This window comes from Aplidium turbinatum, chromosome 7 (assembly GCF_918807975.1).
Source record: "Aplidium turbinatum chromosome 7, kaAplTurb1.1, whole genome shotgun sequence".
In the NCBI taxonomy this organism is placed as follows: domain Eukaryota; kingdom Metazoa; phylum Chordata; class Ascidiacea; order Aplousobranchia; family Polyclinidae; genus Aplidium; species Aplidium turbinatum.
This window is the reverse complement of record NC_137478.1, coordinates 9982196-10000262: the sequence shown is the minus strand read 5'-3', so window position 1 is coordinate 10000262 and position 18067 is coordinate 9982196. Positions and strand designations below refer to the sequence as shown.

The 18067-nt window shown below is 40.9% G+C and overlaps 2 non-coding genes across 2 annotated transcripts; one reads left to right on the top strand and one right to left on the bottom strand.

Moving 5' to 3' along the window:
- Positions 1 to 1525: 1525 nt before the first annotated feature.
- Positions 1526 to 1597, bottom strand: Trnaa-ugc (transfer RNA alanine (anticodon UGC)). Its single transcript has one exon. It is a non-coding gene; the product is annotated as a tRNA-Ala (tRNA).
- Positions 1598 to 9797: 8200 nt separating this feature from the next.
- Positions 9798 to 9904, top strand: LOC145774919 (U6 spliceosomal RNA). Its single transcript, XR_014290092.1, has one exon. It is a non-coding gene; the product is annotated as a U6 spliceosomal RNA (small nuclear RNA).
- Positions 9905 to 18067: the final 8163 nt, after the last annotated feature.

The window sequence follows — 18067 nt, the reverse complement described above, 5'->3', positions numbered from 1 at the left end:
CAAGGCGTAACCGTTTGCTCACTGGTGTTGGACGCTATGATGCAGACATGTTGCGCTGGGGCTTGGCAGAGAGTGCTGCTTGTGAGTGTAGTGAAATGCAGACGGCAGCCCACATTATCAAGGATTGCCGGCTATACAGACCACCTCAGGGTATGGAAGGCCTAGTTTCCATCGATGACGACACCAGGCAGTGGCTAACCAACGGATGCCCTGACATATAGCGACAACACGAGAGAAGAAGGAACGAGTTAAGACCAACTTGGTCTAGTTCGTGCCTTAGGACCAACTTCGAACGAGTTAGCGCTTGGTCTACATAGGTCTAATTTTAACCAGTAGCCTATCTTATACTTTTTATACATAATATTTAAGTGGGGTTGTTTTTTATTTGTAGTATGTAAAACAATATTTGTTACCCTACCTATCATGCCAAAGTGCAGAAGCATCGAGCAATGCACAAGCAAAGTATTTTTAAAGATGAATTCAGTTGTTCTATCTTAATTACTTTGATAAGAAATTCTAGCTAGCTGGTGATCTTGTTATGTTAGTTTTTCACTGTCATCATGCACCGCATACATTATTATATTTGGGCAATTTCTATAAAACGGTGCAGATTTGGGCAACTTTACGTTCTGCCCCTCCCAAAATGGTTTGGTCTCGTATGGCTATGCTCTCAAGAAACACAAAATGTTTGTCAAAAGCCATATTTTGACAAATTTTGACTTTATTGTCAATTTTGACTTTCTTTTGACCTATGAACTTCTTAGAAACAGTCCCCTAGGTGCTAAAAACAACTTTTTTTTTTTTTATTTGTGAATAGACGACGTCCTTAAAAAATTTTGACTTTATTGATTTTTGCGGGCTCTAATGATGATGAAGGCTAATTACCTACTGTGATACAGAATTTTGTGTCGTGAATATTATTTTGAGGCAGAAATAAAAGATCATAAGTTGGCTAAAAGTTAATAGGCTAGCTGAAATTGTTATATGCCACATAGTGACATACCGTAATTAATGTTATTGTTTTCCAAATTGTTTGATTTATTGTTTTAAAAATTGAAGTGTTCGCACAAATAGAGTCATGACTCATGAGCGATGTGGTGCATTTAAATGTTTGAATTTGAACTGAAGTAAGATGTGTGAATGATGTCGACTTAACGTTTTTGAAGGTTGTCTAATTCTCGTTTTTGAACAACGCTACAGTCACCTTGGGAATTGGCAACATCTCCAAAAGATAACAAAATTTAGAAAATTTTGCAAAATGTGACCACTGACAAACGAGACCGTATTACAGGGTAGCCATGTGCTGTAATAAAAGACTAAAAACAGATGGCAAACTAACACATGCCAAAAATCTATTCAGAATAGAATACATATGCCATTTTTTTATACATAATAATGTTTTAACGTCCGCGTTTTGTCTCTTCTATGTTTTCTAGACCTATGCCATGTTTGGCATGTATTGTTATTCGTTGTGACCGTCAGAAATAAAAACAAGCTAAACATAAAAAAAATCATGAAAAAAAGGTGGAGATGCCGGGGATTGAACCCGGGGCCTCACACATGCAAAGCGTGCGCTCTACCACTGAGCTACATCCCCACTGCACAATGGCATCGCAATTAGTTTAACTTGTATGAATAGTTGGCATGAAAAGGAGCGTAATGTGTTTAGGTAACGCCTAGAACATCACACAGCTAAGACGAAAGAGAACATTGAATTGAGTCCTGTCTTTGTCATGAGTTACCAAGGGCAGGGCCTCCAAGAGCCCTGCCGGGCCCGGTGTCGATGTTGCTGCCGGGCCCCTCAGCGCGACATGTCGCGTGATATCTCACAAATCACAAGCAAAATTGCTACGTTTACATGATAGGCGAAATGAAAATGACCGAAATGAAATCTCAAAGCGGCGTGAAAAAGATTTTGTTCACATGCAATCTCATTGCGACGGCTTTGGTTTCGGGCGAAAGGAATACAGCCTCTACGCATGAGCAGTGGCGTAGCCAAGGGGGGGGGGGGGGGGTTTGGGGGTTACAAGTACAACCCCCCCTTTGGCACGTGTGTGAAGTCACGATATTGAGAATGATGCTTTCAGTTTACAAAAGATTTGCTTAATTTTAAACAAATCTGCATTAAAAGAACGAGTTTTGCCAATACCAAACATCTCAGCCAGGATTTAGAAACAAGAAAACATAAAGACTTATCTTTATTTCCGAAAAATGCCGAAGAAAACATGATTTTATCCTTTTGCTATGCCACCGGACAGTACCATTTTTCAGGAATATTCATACCCACATTTTTGTTGAAAATGCTCACAGAGTGCACCAAATTCAATGTAATTTTTCAAAATTTTCTGGGGGAGGCCCCCCAGACCCCCCGCCCCTGGCTGTCGCCTGAGGCGAAAACCCCCCCCCCCCCCCCTTTCAAAATTTCTGGCTACGCTACTGCGCATGAGTGATTTTCGTGCTTGTAACTAGGCTACTGAGTACGCTGAAAATAAAGCTGGTTCTTCTACCAAAAAAAAACAACATAGATTCTACAATAAAACATGCAATTCCAAAGGGAAAGGGTACATTAACCACTACTGAAATACCACAAGTATTTTCAAAATTCTTTTGGGTCAATAGACTGACATCACAAGTTCAGAGCCAATAATTTACTTGTGTTCTTCAAGAATGGACTAGCTTAATTTATTGGCTAATTTGCTATTTTGCCTACTACTAGTGCACCAGTCCAATGCATGTCTCAAATGATTACAGATGACATTGACAATAAGTCTTTGTACTCAGTCTAAAAAACAGCCAACGTTCTAGACTAGTCCCAGTTGAAAATGTACGCTATATCATGCAGATGGCTGGTTCTAAAGCGCAACTGATATTCTAATCCAGTGGAAAAGTTTTATTATTAGGTGACTTCAAAAACAAAACTATTTTATTTATGTTATATTCAAGTTCTTTTTACGTGTTACACTACAAACAAATTACTACACTACCAGTCAGTAGCGTATTTAGGGGGGAGGATAAAGGGCGATGGCCTCCCCCTAATGATCAGGTAACAAAAATACAAATTTTGCAAAAAAAAATTTTAGCGCAAGGCATAATTGCTTGGATGATTCGTCCTAGCGCGGGGAGGGGCGGGGGTATAGCCTACTTTTTGCAATGTAATTTGTGAACAGTTTTTCTTCCTTGACAATTGCATGGCACAAATTCATGAGAGATTTAATGAACACTGCTCGCTAGCTTTCAAAGTCAGCACATTTCTGCCTTCATTGATTCATGAAGATGAAGACTGCCCGATCGAGGGGGATTTTCGACTGCTACCATATGCTGGATGTTGAACCAAGCAATTACTTTGCAGCTACTGTTGAATTGCGAAGATGGAGAAAGCGAATTGGCTTGCAGTTTTTGTGGATAAACGATCTGCGACTCTTGTGGATGCGTGTCAAGCTGATGAACAACTCGGCACTTATCCTATTATCCATGAATTACTTCGAATCTTTGCTTCGCTTCCAGTTACAACTGCCTCCAGTGAGCGATGTTTTAGTTCACTAAAGTAGCCTACCTGAAAAATTATTTCCGCACGACCATGACCGAGTCACGTTTGGATGGTCTAGCTCAGATGTATTTAAACAAGGATAATAAGGTACCCGGTCAATTGGTCGAAAGACAATTGGTCGACAGTCATTTGGTCGACAGACATTTGGTCGACAGGACGTTTGGTCGACAGACATTTGGTCGACAAGACATTTGGTCGACAGGACATTTGGTCGACAGGACGTTTGGTCGACAGACATTTGGTCGACAGACATTTGGTCGACAGGACATTTGGTCGACAGGACGTTTGGTCGACAGACATTTGGTCGACAGACATTTGGTCGACAGGACGTTTGGTCGACAGACAATTGGTCGACAGACATTTGGTCGACAAGATATTTCGTCGACAGGACATTTGGTTGACAGAACGATTCATTTTAGGGTTAGGGTTAACTAACCCTAACCTAACCCTAACCCTAACCCTAACCCTAACCCTAACCCTAACCCTAACCCTAACCCTAGCCCTAACTCTAACCTAACCCTAACCCTAACCCTACCCTAACCCTAACTGTAACCCAAATGTCCTGTCGACCAAATGTCTTGTCGACCAAATGTCTGTCGACCAAATGTCTGTCGACCAAATGTCTTGTCGACCAAATGTCTTGTCGACCAAATGTCTTGTCGACCAAATGTCCTGTCGACCAAATGTCTGTCGACCAATTGTCTGTCGACCAAACGTCCTGTCGACCAAATGTCTGTCGACCAAATGACTGTCGACCAAATGTCTTTCGACCAATCGACCGGCCACCGATAATATAGGCCTACTCGAGTATGATGCAGTCATTGATATATTTGCCAAGCGCAGCCATCGCATTAAACTGTAAATTGTCATTGCGAATCGCCGAGAATGTTAAAAAGGTATTCGAGGTCGGAAGGACTAACTTATTGTTTATGTTCTGAAGTGTTTGATATCTTTCGTTGGTTCATTGATTGCAACAGTAATTTAATTCTGCGGATTCGCTCTTGATTTAGGACCCCCTTCCCTTATGTGACGGTTTCACCTAACCCTCTCCCCCCTTTCTGACGCATCATATGACATTTTGGTATACAGCCGCCGAGTCAGCCGCCACGCGGCTGACTGACACAATGTATTGGCTTCCCCCTAACAAATTTTCTAAATACGCCACTGCTACCAGTTAACTGACTATAATCAAACTGCTAGGGCTAATTTCATTGCTAGGCGTGTTTGTTTACTAGGCGGCTAGGCGGCGTGTTTACATATAGCCGCAACCACTTGATATTGGTTTCATTTCTGTCAAAACTACCGATGTGAAATCCAGACCGCCATGAATCTCACTTCGGTCGCCGCGTGTAAACAGATTACGCGTCCACCAAACGAACCGAAATGGAAATCTTTCATTTCGGGCGCAATGAAACGTCATGTAAACGTAGTTAAAGTTATAGACAAAGATAAAATGCTGTGGCTATATTTACACTATGTAGTGTGAATATAGCCTCAATAGTGTTGCCAGATATGGAATTCTGCCCTAATTTGAGGAAAAGTTTAGCCTATAGCTGTTGAAAACAAAAACTTGTATTTTGGAAATTTTTTTGTCCTGGACAAAGATCAAAACCCTAACCTTATTCTTAACTCTAACCCTTTTACCTTAACCACTCCTAACTTTAATCCTAACTCTGGCAACACCTGATTGTAACCATGGCAACAAGTGGGTAAAATCAGCCATTTTGAAGATAAAAATTGCAATAGGCCTACTCTCCGGCATGGCTGACATAGCATTGCATATGTGTGCGTACAGCTTTACATTAACATACAATAGCCTACCATTTCTGACCTTGAAATCTGCAGAGATTAGGGGAGCAAACTTGGGATGAATGCATTGCTTTTGTTCATGACATTAAGAAATACCAACTTCATAGCCTATAAGAAATACCAACTTCATAATAGAAAAAACATTTTATGCAAAATTGACCTTATATAACACGCAAATTTGAACATGTTATCGGGCCCCCTGAACGCCAAAATTTGAAAATTTTGTTGTTCTAAAAAAGGGCATAGGCTCAGTGGCGTAGCCAGGAAAAAATTTTGGGGGGGGCCAAATATTTGATTAATTGAAGAGAACGACAAAGTGTTTAATTTGAGCCATCGCCACCTGATGTGCAGTGGTGTATCCTGGTGGGTTGAGCAAGGAAAGCAATAAAGCTGGTGGGGGTTAGAGCGTGCCGAAGGCACGCGTATTCTAGGGAGGTCCGGGGGCATGCTCCCCCGGAAAATTTTTGCAAAATTACACTCAAATAATGGATTAATAGCGCTTTCTGAAAACACTTTTAAGGTAATATTTGTATGAAATTTATTAGCAGATAAACAGCTATTAACTTATTAAAGGTAGAAACTTACACACGAACGGGCAAAAACTTGTTAACTTACACACAAACGGGCAAAAACTGCGGCTAAAATTAGAGAACACTAAAAACTCAGCTACACAAAAACTCAATAACTACAAAAAACCCAACAGAGTAAGCCATTCTGAAATTGCTATTACAAATTAGTTAAAAGAAACGTAAATCGCGTAAATTTTGCGCGATTTACGATTTGCAAAATTTATTGGTGTCTTTCTGTGTGTCTAAAACAAGTCCTTGGGGGTGTTAATAGCCAGATGTCTTGGAAAACGTTATAAATTTCTACAAATTTTATTATATTTTCAACAAAGGAATCAACTTTGGAATCTAAACTTGGAAAATTTTGGGGGGGCCATGGCCCCTTTCGCCCCCCCCTGGCTACGCCTATGCATAGGCTACCCATCATGAGGGGTCCAATAAAAATGCGAAACTAATATAGAAAACAATATTTTATGCAAAATCGACCTGAGCACGCAAATTTAAGCATTTTGTCGGGCCCCCCTAAACTCAAAAAATTGAAAATTCTGTAATTTTAAAAAAGAGCATAGCCTAGGCTACCCATGAAGGGGCCCAAATGACATACAAAACTAATATAAAAACAATATTTTATGCAAAATCGTTGAAATCAATCTTTTTATCGCGTGAATTTAGACATTTTGTCGGGCCCCCTTGAACTCACCGGGCCCCGGTGCGATGCACCGGTTGTCCCCCTCTCTTGTGGGCCCTGACCAAGGGGGATGGGGGGGGACTTGTATACCTGGGACTGGTATATAAGTCCTCCCCCACCCCCCTTGGTAACTCATGACAAAGACAGGAATCAATTCAATTTTCTCTTTTGCCTTAGTTGTGTGGTGTTCTAGGTTTTTCCGTGTATTTATGACGGTAGGCACTTTAAACATAGGACAGTTTACCGTGTAAACCTGCTACCACCATTGCGCCGTGGCGCATTGGTTAAGAAGGGTAGGACAATTTTCCATATAAACTCAATTGATTACAGTCATTAAGATCCTTCTTGCACTCAGTTCAGTTGCAGAAGAAAAAAGAACATTAGCAGAGGGTGGGAATCAGTGGCGTAGGAGCATATGCTGCCGCCCCTGGCTTTCGTTGAAAATGCCGCCTTAAGTAGACTGCAGCAAATTTAAAATAGTTTCATGTTCAAGCAATCTTTTCAATAAAAATAATTACAAATAATGTGTCGCGTCTCAGAAGTTCTATATTGTTTGAGAAAGAAGCCTCACTGTCTCAGCGTTAAGGCCAAAAATAAAAGACAAAAAAATGGACAACAAATGTATTAGGCAAATAAAAGATCAATAGCCGCCTCAAAATTGAACTTTCGAGCTTTCGCCGAAGCAAAATCAGCGATAATATCTTCAAAATCAAGTTTTTGAACGTAGTCTCTTTCTATAAAAAGAAGAATTGATGAAAATTGATAGAAAGAATTGATGGCGTAATAAATGTTAGCCTACCGTACTAAGAATTGAACAACAGACGGAGGTAGGCTACAGCTATCCAACATCACGCAAGCAAGAAGCAACTCGAGCTTTTTAGCTGTTGTTCTATTCTTAATTTTTTTAAGGTGTGCTATAGCTGTCTCTTTGTAAATCATTTTCTTGTTTTACTTTTTATTTATTTTTGCATTAGGCTACTTCATTTCTCGTGCTGTGTGCACTGTGCAGCCTCATTTTGCGGCCCCCTTGCAGCCTGCCGCCCCTGGCGCAGAGCCAGAACCGCCAATAGTGGCTGCTACGCCACTGGTGGGAATCGAGCCTACGAATCGAAGTGACCATTCCCTTGCCCTAACCTTAACCCATTAGGCCACGCTGCTTGTGGCGATGCTGTAGCCTACAATCACTTTTTCTTTGTATCAAAAATCTTTCGAGTAGATTGGTCAAAATATCACGTGCTGAGTCACGTGACTGAAATCAGCCAATTCGCAAGGAAAACTGTCCTATTATGTCAAAGTGCCTACCATTTATGACACCATCAGCACTCAGTGCTTTTCAAGTTTCAACCATTTTTGCGATAGCTTATAGCAGGGTTGTCCAAAGCCTGGCCCGCGGGCCGCATGCGGCCCGCGACCTCCTTCAATGCGGCCCGCCGCCTCTTCTAGAAAACTTTTAAAAATTACCGTATATCCTCGCATATAAGCCGACCCTAGAAAAACAACCTTAAAATGGTAAATTTATAAAAATCCGCATATAAGTTTTATGTTTAATTTGTAATGAAATGATATCTGTTATGAAAGAGTACAATGTACAACGACACTACAGCACTCTTCATGTCACTGGCTATGATAAATACACTGGTGAGGCGCGGCGAGCCCTACTCAATGATCTCAAATCAAACCTGCGTAAGCGTCAAGAAAACATGTTTCAATTAGTGAAGCCTTCGTCTTCTACAACCATTGCTTCTTATGATGTATCACTTTTGATGGCTAAATCCAAAAAACTTCAATGTATTCAATGCTCCGCTGACAATAACTATATCAGAAGCCGATGACGATTTGCAGCTTGAATTGTGTGACTTGCAAAGTGACCAGTTTTTATTAAGCAAAGCTACACTGCCAATCACTCAATTTTGGCCTCTTCTTTCTGAAGAGCATTATCCTAATTTACGCCGTTTTGGATTGCACTTGCTGTCAATGTTTGGCAGTACCTACCTTTGTGAAGCAGCATTTTCCGCAATGAAGTCGATTAAATCCAAAGAGAGGAATCTACTTAAACAAACATCTCTCGAAGCCTGCCTTCGTTTAGCCTTAACCTCAGTTGACATTGACACAAAGGAGCTGGCTTCCAAAATGCAGGCACACCCATCTCACTGAATTTTAAGTAAACTGTACCGTTTTACGTACTTCCTTAAATATTTTTTACGAATAAATTTATGGTTTATTCTTATTCATACTTGTCAGTTATTTATAAGGTTTCCTGGTCTACTGACGTTGCTTAAAATTTCCAAAACTCTCTTATTCGTAGTATTCACATCTTAGCTTCTTTAATCTATTCCCCAATATGTTTTTATGATAAATATAAAGATTCATTTACACATGTACGTGTTTTACTTTACATCTGGTACGGTGAGACAGTGTATAAGAGGAAAAATGTCAACTGCAGCCCGCGATCTAATTTCCTTGCTGAATGCGTCCCGCGTCCCATAAAGTTTGGACAACCCTGGCCTATAGCATAGCCCAGGAATCACCAACCTTTTTTGCATGCGGGCCACTTTGGCAATAAAGAGAGCACTAATAAAATTTAAGGTAGGTTGACTCTTATGCTAGAAAAGAACGAATTTCGTACCCAGTATCCAGCGTTACATATTTTTCATATTTATGTTAGAATACCGCAGCAACAAAATTAGTCGAACAACCCTACTGCCAGGCCAAGCTCCTTTTACAACACTTTTGACTTTTTTAACAATGCTTAATAAACGAGGCCATTTGTTGTGCGCACTTATAGCGAGGCGAGTGGTTTCATCAGAATATTCATCGCCAAGCAAGAGTGGTGTTGTCACTTCGCTTCACAAAAGATATCTTGTAATTAACAATTTCAGCAAACAAGGAAATGTTTGACACATTGCAATACAGGCAACAATAGTGACCTGCAAACATATCATCGAAAAATAGGCTCCAATAACAGGGAAAAAGACACCAGGCACCATAAAACAAACGTTTGTGGAAATCAGTAAAAAAGCGTGATTCTATCGTAATTTATGAACAGTCTTCCCTCTAAAAAAGCAATGAGTTGGTTTTTCGTCCTTTTTGTGAGAGTCTATAAAACTGTCTTTCTTTTATTATAGACAACTGTCACATGTGGTGCTTATCAGCGTGGCAAGAATTTGTTGATTAACAACATTTTGCAGTACTTGCTTCGGCAGTACATATACTAAAATTGGAACGATACAGAGAAGAATAGCATGGCTCCTGCGCAAGGATGACACGCAAAATCGTGAAGCGTTCCATATTTCTTTTAAATAAAAAACATTTTGCAGTAAGTACTAAGCTAAATATTTTCATTATACAATCAGAAAAAGTCGTTAAATTTATATATAATATTTTGCCAATTTATTATAAATCGAGTTGGCACACCAACCTATTTTGCCAACAAGAACTTGCATGAAGAGAACACTGCTCGTGAAACACAATAACAATGAAACGCACACTAATGTTTACATGACATTTGCAAACTTAAAATAAGCAACCCTATGCTCACAGACAATTTTAAAGTTCGAAAATAGACATTTTAATCAACCACTGGGACAGTGTGGCTGGACATCGCATTGGAATAACTTTAAGCAACCCTCAGGGCAGGCGCGGATCTAGGAGTTTTTTTTGGGGGGGCCAGAAAATTTGAAAATGAATTAAAAAAAAGAAAAAGATAAAACAGATATGAACAATCAGTGGCGTAGCCAGGAATTTGGGGGGGGTTTCGACGGCCGGCAGGCAAAGCCTAACGGCGTGTTCGCCAAAGGTGACACCCAGGGGCGGGGGGTCTGGGGGGCCTCCCCCAAAAACTTTGAAAAATTACTTTGAATTTGGTGCCTTCTGAGAGCATTTTCAACAAAAATATGTGTATAAATATTCCTGTAAAATGGTGCTGTCCGGTGGCATAGCAAAAGGATAAGATCATGTTTTCTTCGGCATTTTTTTGGTAATAAAGCTAAGTCTCTATGTTTTCTTGTTGCTAATTCCTGGCTGAGATGTTTGAATGTTTGGTATTGGCAAAACTCGCTCTTTTAATGCAGTTTCGCTCAAAACTAGGCAAACTTTGTTTTAGAGACATGGAGACTGAAAGCATCATTCTCAATATCGTGACGTCACACGCGTGCCAAAGGGGGGGGTTGTAAGTCCGCTGTGGGACTAATATCAGCTGTTTAGAAGCATATCAAACCATTCAACAATTTCCCACAAAGTTTCGGGGGGCCCGAGCCCCTTGGGCCCCCCCATAAATCCGCGCCTGCCCCAGGGATATCTATAACTACGGGATTGGAAACTCTATCCAGTGCTATACACAGAGGTAGGCAGTAGCGCGCTACTTTTTTGGAAAAAGTAGCGGTAGCGGCGCTACTTTTTAGTTGGAGTAGCGGCTGCAGTAGCGGCGCTGTTTTTTCCAAAGTAGCGGTAGCGGGAGAGGCGCTACTTTTTTTCAGTCGCACTTCCGCTACCCGCTACTTTATAATTTAAATTGAAAAAAATGCTTGTTTTTTTGCAATACTGGCGTGGTCAAGCAGCTATATAATCGGTTTGGTTGCCAAGTTTCGGTCTTTTCTAGCTGACGTCAACTTCTTCGGCGAATATCTCCGTGTGATGAAGCCTATCTGCCAGGGTTTAGACATTCTTCAGGGCGAGTCCAAAGCGTATTAAGAAATCTTGCTTCCAATCATCACAATTTGCGGGAAAAAGTTGACCGAGATCAGTGATCTTGTGACCTGTGAGGAGTTGAAAGTGAAAGTTCTTGAAGGGGTGAAGAAACGATTCAACAAGTGCTTCAACGACATGAAATCCATTATGGCATCATGTCTTCATCCCTCCTTCAAGACGTCGTGGCTACAATTTCTGCATTGCGTTTTCAAGGATGATGCTGACGCACTGCGAGAAAAAGTCAAGACAGATGTAGCCTACGGTAATTCGACTGTTGCGGGAAACATCAAGCCAGGGTAATACCGAGAAAAGTGACACCAACACCAGTCATGACTCCGAGGATGTATTTTTTGGACTGTTTTCGCCATCCTGTGAAACGTCGGTGCAGAAGGAAGCAGAAATTGTGGACGATTTTTTTTCGGACTAGAGCAAGTCCTTGAGCTTTTGGAATATCGAGTTAAAACATCTGTTCATTAAATACAACACCCCCTTTCCTTCCAGTGCTGCGGTGAAGAGACTTTTCTCTGTTGGAAAAGATGTGCTTAAGCGAAAGCGGGCAGGACTTAGTGACTCTCATTTTGAAATGCTCGTGTTTTTGAAAGATGCGTAACAATAAATTTCCCTTAGAATGTATTTTCTATATTCTATAACGACGTTAAAATGACAGCGCAAACGAATGATAACATTCGTTTTCAAGATAATTTTTGCGTCACTAGGGACTTGAGTGTTTCCTAGTATTATTTTAGACAAAAGTAGCGGAAGAAGTAGTGGTAGCGCGCGCTACTTTGGCCCGAGTAGCGGTAGCGGGTAGAGCGCTACTTTTGTAAATTGGTAGCGGGTAGCGGTAGCGCGCGCTACTTTGGCCCAAGTAGCGGTAGCGGGTAGCGCGTTACTTTAAAAGTAGCGGGTGCCCACCTCTGGCTATACATCAGTAGGGTCATCACATTACTTCGACTACAGAAAGATTAACAAAATACAATACCCACTAAAACGATATACAAAATTCGATTTTACAATAATAATACAAAATTTACACTCACATTAAAACTTAATTGATGTATAAAAGACTAAAAGTAGCCTACATTTACGCTGCTAGAAAAAAAACGATGAATCCAAAAAATGAATGAATGCAATGAATCCAAAAACCGCCTACTGCTGTTCTTTAACATTTTGCGTACCGGTAGCCTAATGCGAATCAGATCAGAAGTATATGAGGAGTGTTCAGCAATCAGTGAAATGTGCTGTTGTATCATCAACTTGTTCACAAACCAATCCAGTACGAAACCAATACGTTTACAATGTTATCAGAACTAAAACCAATAGTCATTCTGGAAATTTTTTAAGCAGCAAACAAAAGACTACATAACTCCACTAATTTGCTGCTTCGCCTGCTTCCTGACCGACATATGGTTCATATGATTATGGAATTTGTCAGGAATCGAAGCTTTACCCTCACCTCCAGTAGCTCACGGCGAAGCAGACTGAGACGCCTGAAAAACGGCGTCCCACAGGAATCGGTCCTGGCTCCACTTCTTTTCAACATCTACACCCGCGACCTGCCAACTACGGTCTCCGCAAAATATGCTTATGCGGACGACCTGGCAATTCTCCACTCCGCAAAGTTGTGGGAAAATTTAGAAGACACCTTGAGCCAGGACATGAAAACTCTCTCAGCCTATCTCCAGAACTGGCGACTGAAACTCAGCGAAACCAAAACTGTGGCAGCAGCTTTTCATCTCCATAATCGGGAAACTGATCGTGAGCTACACGTCCAAAACAACGGAAAATCTCTGTCCTTCTGCCCCGAACCAAGATATCTTGGGGTGACGTGACACTGGACAGATCGCTCACATACCGCCACCATTTGGTGTCACTGCGCAAGAAACTCACATCCCGCGCTGCGCTACTCAAGCGCCTGGCAGGCTCTAGCTGGGGGGCGAGGGCTGACACTTTGCGTATAGCAGCCTTAGCCCTTGTCTACTCTTCAGCAGAGTACTGTGCACCTGTCTGGTGCCGCAGTGCTCACTGCCATAACATCGACACTGCCATAAACAGCGCCCTGCGCACAGTGACCGAATGCCTGCGTCCCACACCATTGGACAATCTCCCCATCCTCGCTGGCATCCAACCTGCTGAGCTTCGTCGCGAAGAAGCCACTTTGTCCCTCGGTCGACGGGCACTGGAGCCTAACCACCTTCTCCACCACAAGATCTCTGCTCTCCTAAACGAGCACCCCCGTCGACTGAAATCAAGACACCCATTCGTGCCAGCCGCTCAACTTCTTATCAACGAAGCTGATGTACAAGACATCTCTGCGGCTGCTTGGGCAGACCATAAATAGAGTTCTGAATGGAAGTCAACCGCCACCAGACTCTATTCGTTCATTCCCGACGCCGACACACGCCCCATCGGTCTAGCACTACCAAGACAGGCATGGGTGCGCCTTAACCGTCTCCGCACGGGCGTCGGGCTTTTCCGCTCAACCATGCACCAATGGAGAATGGCCTCTTCCTCCTCCTGTGAATGTGGTGCCGAGGAACAGACCGCAGACCACATCATCAATGACTGCTCCATCTTCAAGCCACCTAACGGAGTGGAAGGTCTGCGTGTCATGGATGATGAAACCAAAGACTGGCTGCTCTCTAGTAGCCTTCCAGTGTAGTCCGGGAACATCGTGAATCTGGGGTGGTAAAAGGATAGACCCTCGGCCCCAGACGCTCACACGACGACGACGACTCCACTAATGGAATACAAACAAATAAACAAACCAGACAAGCGTAGTCCTTACAATTTACAGCAGGTGAATTGATTGTTACACTTTTGGTTGTTTGTTTAGCCTACTACTTGCTGCCCTTTGAGGTCAATTCATGTGAGTATCTATCACAGCAGCGCACAAAGACAAGTTACCCTACTGGTGTATAAAATGGTTTTCAGTTCCACAGAGTTTCCAATCCCGTAGTTATAGATATCCCTGAGCAAGTCCCAACTAGAACAATAATCTGATTGGTCGGTCGGTGGAATCGTATGTAGGCTACAGCGATATGCTCCCGGAAAGTATTTTTGCCTTCGTGCTCTTTAACTCCTCTAGAAAAATATCTTTGGTTATACTTGTACGCTGATACCTTCCGCGGGCCGCAGCGATACAGCGTGGCGGGCCGCCAGTTGGTGACCCCTGGTCAGGGGTTACCAACCTTTTTTGCATGCGGGCCACTTTGGCACTAAGGAGAGCTGTGGCGGGCCGCAGTAATAAAATTTTGAGTAGGTTGACTCTTATGCTAGAAAAGAACGAATTTCGTACTCAGTATCCAGCGTTACATGCTGTTAATATTTGTCTTAGAATACCGCAGCACGTGGCAGCTAACTCGATGGCGTCGCTTCCCTGCTTTATGTCGCCTACTTGTTGTTATGTCCTGCATTTTTGTTTCACAGTGCACTGTGTGTTGTTCCAAAGAGCGCAAAATAAAAATGATAATGCCTCATTTACATTACTAAATATTTTGTAATGTAGAAGAGGCATAAAGTAAGGCATCACATAAGACAAACAACAAATCAGCTTTTTTCATCATTGATTCAACATCTGAATACGTTGCGCCAATGTATAAGAGGCCGGCTATTGTGAAGACCCGCCATTTATAAACGATCCGATTATACCAAACGTGAGACAAACTAGTGGATCAAAGAATGAATAAACAATGCTGAGAAAACTAAATCTAAGTGACGAACAATACCGATGTCTTCATTTATCTTTGAAAAATGCTGCCTAAACTTATCAACAAAAAATACCGTAAATAACGGCAAGGATCCCGAAAGCAGAATTTGCTCGACTTTGGCATGAATTTAGTCAGACATCTACAGTAATAATTCCGCACATACAATAACGGGCTCTCAACGGCTGTAAGATACATAATAATCAACCTGGTTCTGGGCGGTTTGTGTAACAGCTTAGGGAAAGACACTACTTGAAATGATGCACCACACAAAAGATTTCCAATGAAGACTGAGTCTAAAAACCGATGTGGATTGTGCTGCACAATGACTTCAAGTTTAGGACAGAAAAGGCACAAAAATATCCCGATAAAAATAAAAACCTTGTGGGAAATTTTCGAGAATCATAACACGATGCAAATACCATAAACGCATAGTTTGCATGCTGCTCTAAGCTGGCCGGCAACCACAAAGGTAGACAATACAGGCAGTTTATAATTCGATAACGGCGCAATAAACATTATAAATACGTAACCCGACAATTTTCTTTTACAAACGTTTTACGTCTAATAGTAAATTTTCCCCCAACAATTTTTTGCGAAGCGCTTGCAAACCACGGTTTTGTAAAATAATTCATCATTATTATTTTTTACTTCTCGGATATTGTAAAACGTCATCAGCAAAATCACAAAAAAAAATTTCATTACTTCAATGTAGTAGGCCTAAGATTTTTTATAGAATTGTAGCCACCTTGTTTCAACTAAGAAGCCATTTTTTGGCAATATAAAGTTATAGAAAATAATTTGCAATCCTGCAAATGTTTGGAAAGAATCTAGGAAGTCTTCTTACAATCTGGCACAAAATGATTATGTTTATTGTATCTCTGCAATATTTTTTACGACAAACTTTGAAGCTTCGTTATAATCATTTTTATCTTTGAAGTCAAAAGTTAATTTTTTTTTTGGCCAGAAACATAATCGCTGCCTTGCTGATGTTGTCGCCTTTACGCGTATTTTTTGTGTTTCAAACAATGACGACCCAGTCAGCAATCCAGTCCTTTTACATTGATTCAACATTTGTAAACGTTAAATTTATGTAGATTTGCTGACTGTGGGTTATTTCACATTTCCTTTGTTTACGCATGTTCCTCAATTCGCTGTTGCATTGTTTCGACGCTGGCGAACTAAAAATGTATTTTCAAATTGATTGACACAATCTTCAATAAAAAGTGAGCTTCGAACTTAGCTTTGTTGATGTAAATGCTGTATTGTTTGTGGATGTAATTTATGAGTCATGTTTATAAACACTCGTAAGCGAAATGACTTATGATGTAGCCTGCATGATATTTGTGATGCGACTTGACACAAATCCACAGTTTCAAAAGCACCTAATTTGAACTTAGAAATTTCAGATAATTTCAACAACTTGTTCAATTGTCTTCTCTCTACTAAAAATATTCATAGGCTACTACAAACTCAATTGTAGACCTAAAATACACAAACGAAGATGTAAACAGCTATTCAAGCAGGCTAAGGTGTTACTTATGAGAAATTTGGTTCCATAAAACTAGAAGCTAGCCATGAGTTTCGGAATGCATTAGTTTAGGACAAAAATGTAAGACAACAAACGCAGTTTTTTTTTTTTTTTCAAATTCGTGTAACAACATTATTCTGATTGTAACTATTTTAGAATCAGTGAGTAGCTTACAATAAGATTTGCTCGCAAGTCGTAAATCTTTATCAATGCAATGATTGGGCACACCGCACACACACTTCGTGCCTTAGATCGAGCTCTTTGTTTTTCAGAACTTTACATGAAATCGGATTAGCACTGTAATTAAATAGCGGCAAGATAAATCAAAAGTGTCGTTTTAGGGTACCTTTGCAAAAATTGAAATAACAAGTTTAACATATAAAATTTTAAAATAATGACTTTTCAAACTTATAGACAAATGATTTGTGTTCCCACCAGTGCAATTTCTGTTGAAATAGCACCAGCGGATAACACGTAACAGCTGATAACACGTAACAGCTGATTGAATTTGAATTCCAGTGGGGGTCTGGGGGGCCTCCCCCAGAAATTTTTGAAAAACACTTCCAATTTGGTGCGCTCTGAGAGCATTTCCAAAACAAATCAAAAATAAAAATCTGTCAAATTGTGCTTCGCCTATGTCGTGATCATACATCCATTTAATGTTTAGAAGTCATGAACAATCTTAATTTTAACGTTGCAGGACCAAAATCCTGTGTTAGACATGGAATAATAGTTGTCTAAATATTTAATTCGTCATGAATGTTCATTCTCAGATATTCAGTTAGGCCTACACTACAAAAACTAACACTTAAGCCTAAACATTACAACTGCAAGCAATTTGTACAAAAAGCTGGATAAGTTTGCCTCCTGCCTATAGAATCTTAACGAACTAAATATTGCATCCGCACCTGAACGTTCATTGGCGAAGTAACGTTATATCAACGCTGTAAAAAGGGCAAAGGCATGACTATGAAAGCTAGTAGGCTAAAGTACATGGCGAGGAGACATCAAAAAACAGCAACAATTTTTTCGGCATTATGATGCTGTGCTGTGTACCGTGACGAGAGACCATTCTGACGAGTTAGTCTAGCCGCTTTAGCGAATGTACGCATTGACGTCACTGGGAAAGCAACTCTAACCATAACTCATCTGATTGGCTAAGCAGCTAGTGACGTTTTGCAAAACGATTAAGAATTGGATAAAACGAAGGTGTTTTTTGACACTTTTGAACCTGGGGAAAGCAACTTTGATAGTTGCTTCCCTGAAGCCTCAGTGGTTGTTTCTGACAGGAGCATTTGCGTTAATTGGCATTTATAGGCAAGACATGCGGTTTGGTGAGGACTTAGACTACTCACAAGCGTTACGACTTACGAGTAATTCTAGTCACGAATACAGTAATTTTTAAGTTAAAATAGACGTGATAAAAATAATAAGAAGTTAAACCAAGAATTCAGTCATTATATTTTGCATAATTTTCGCTTAGGTAAGCACTGCTTTCCTTTCTTTCCCTCACCGATCGTCACTGGGATTCTG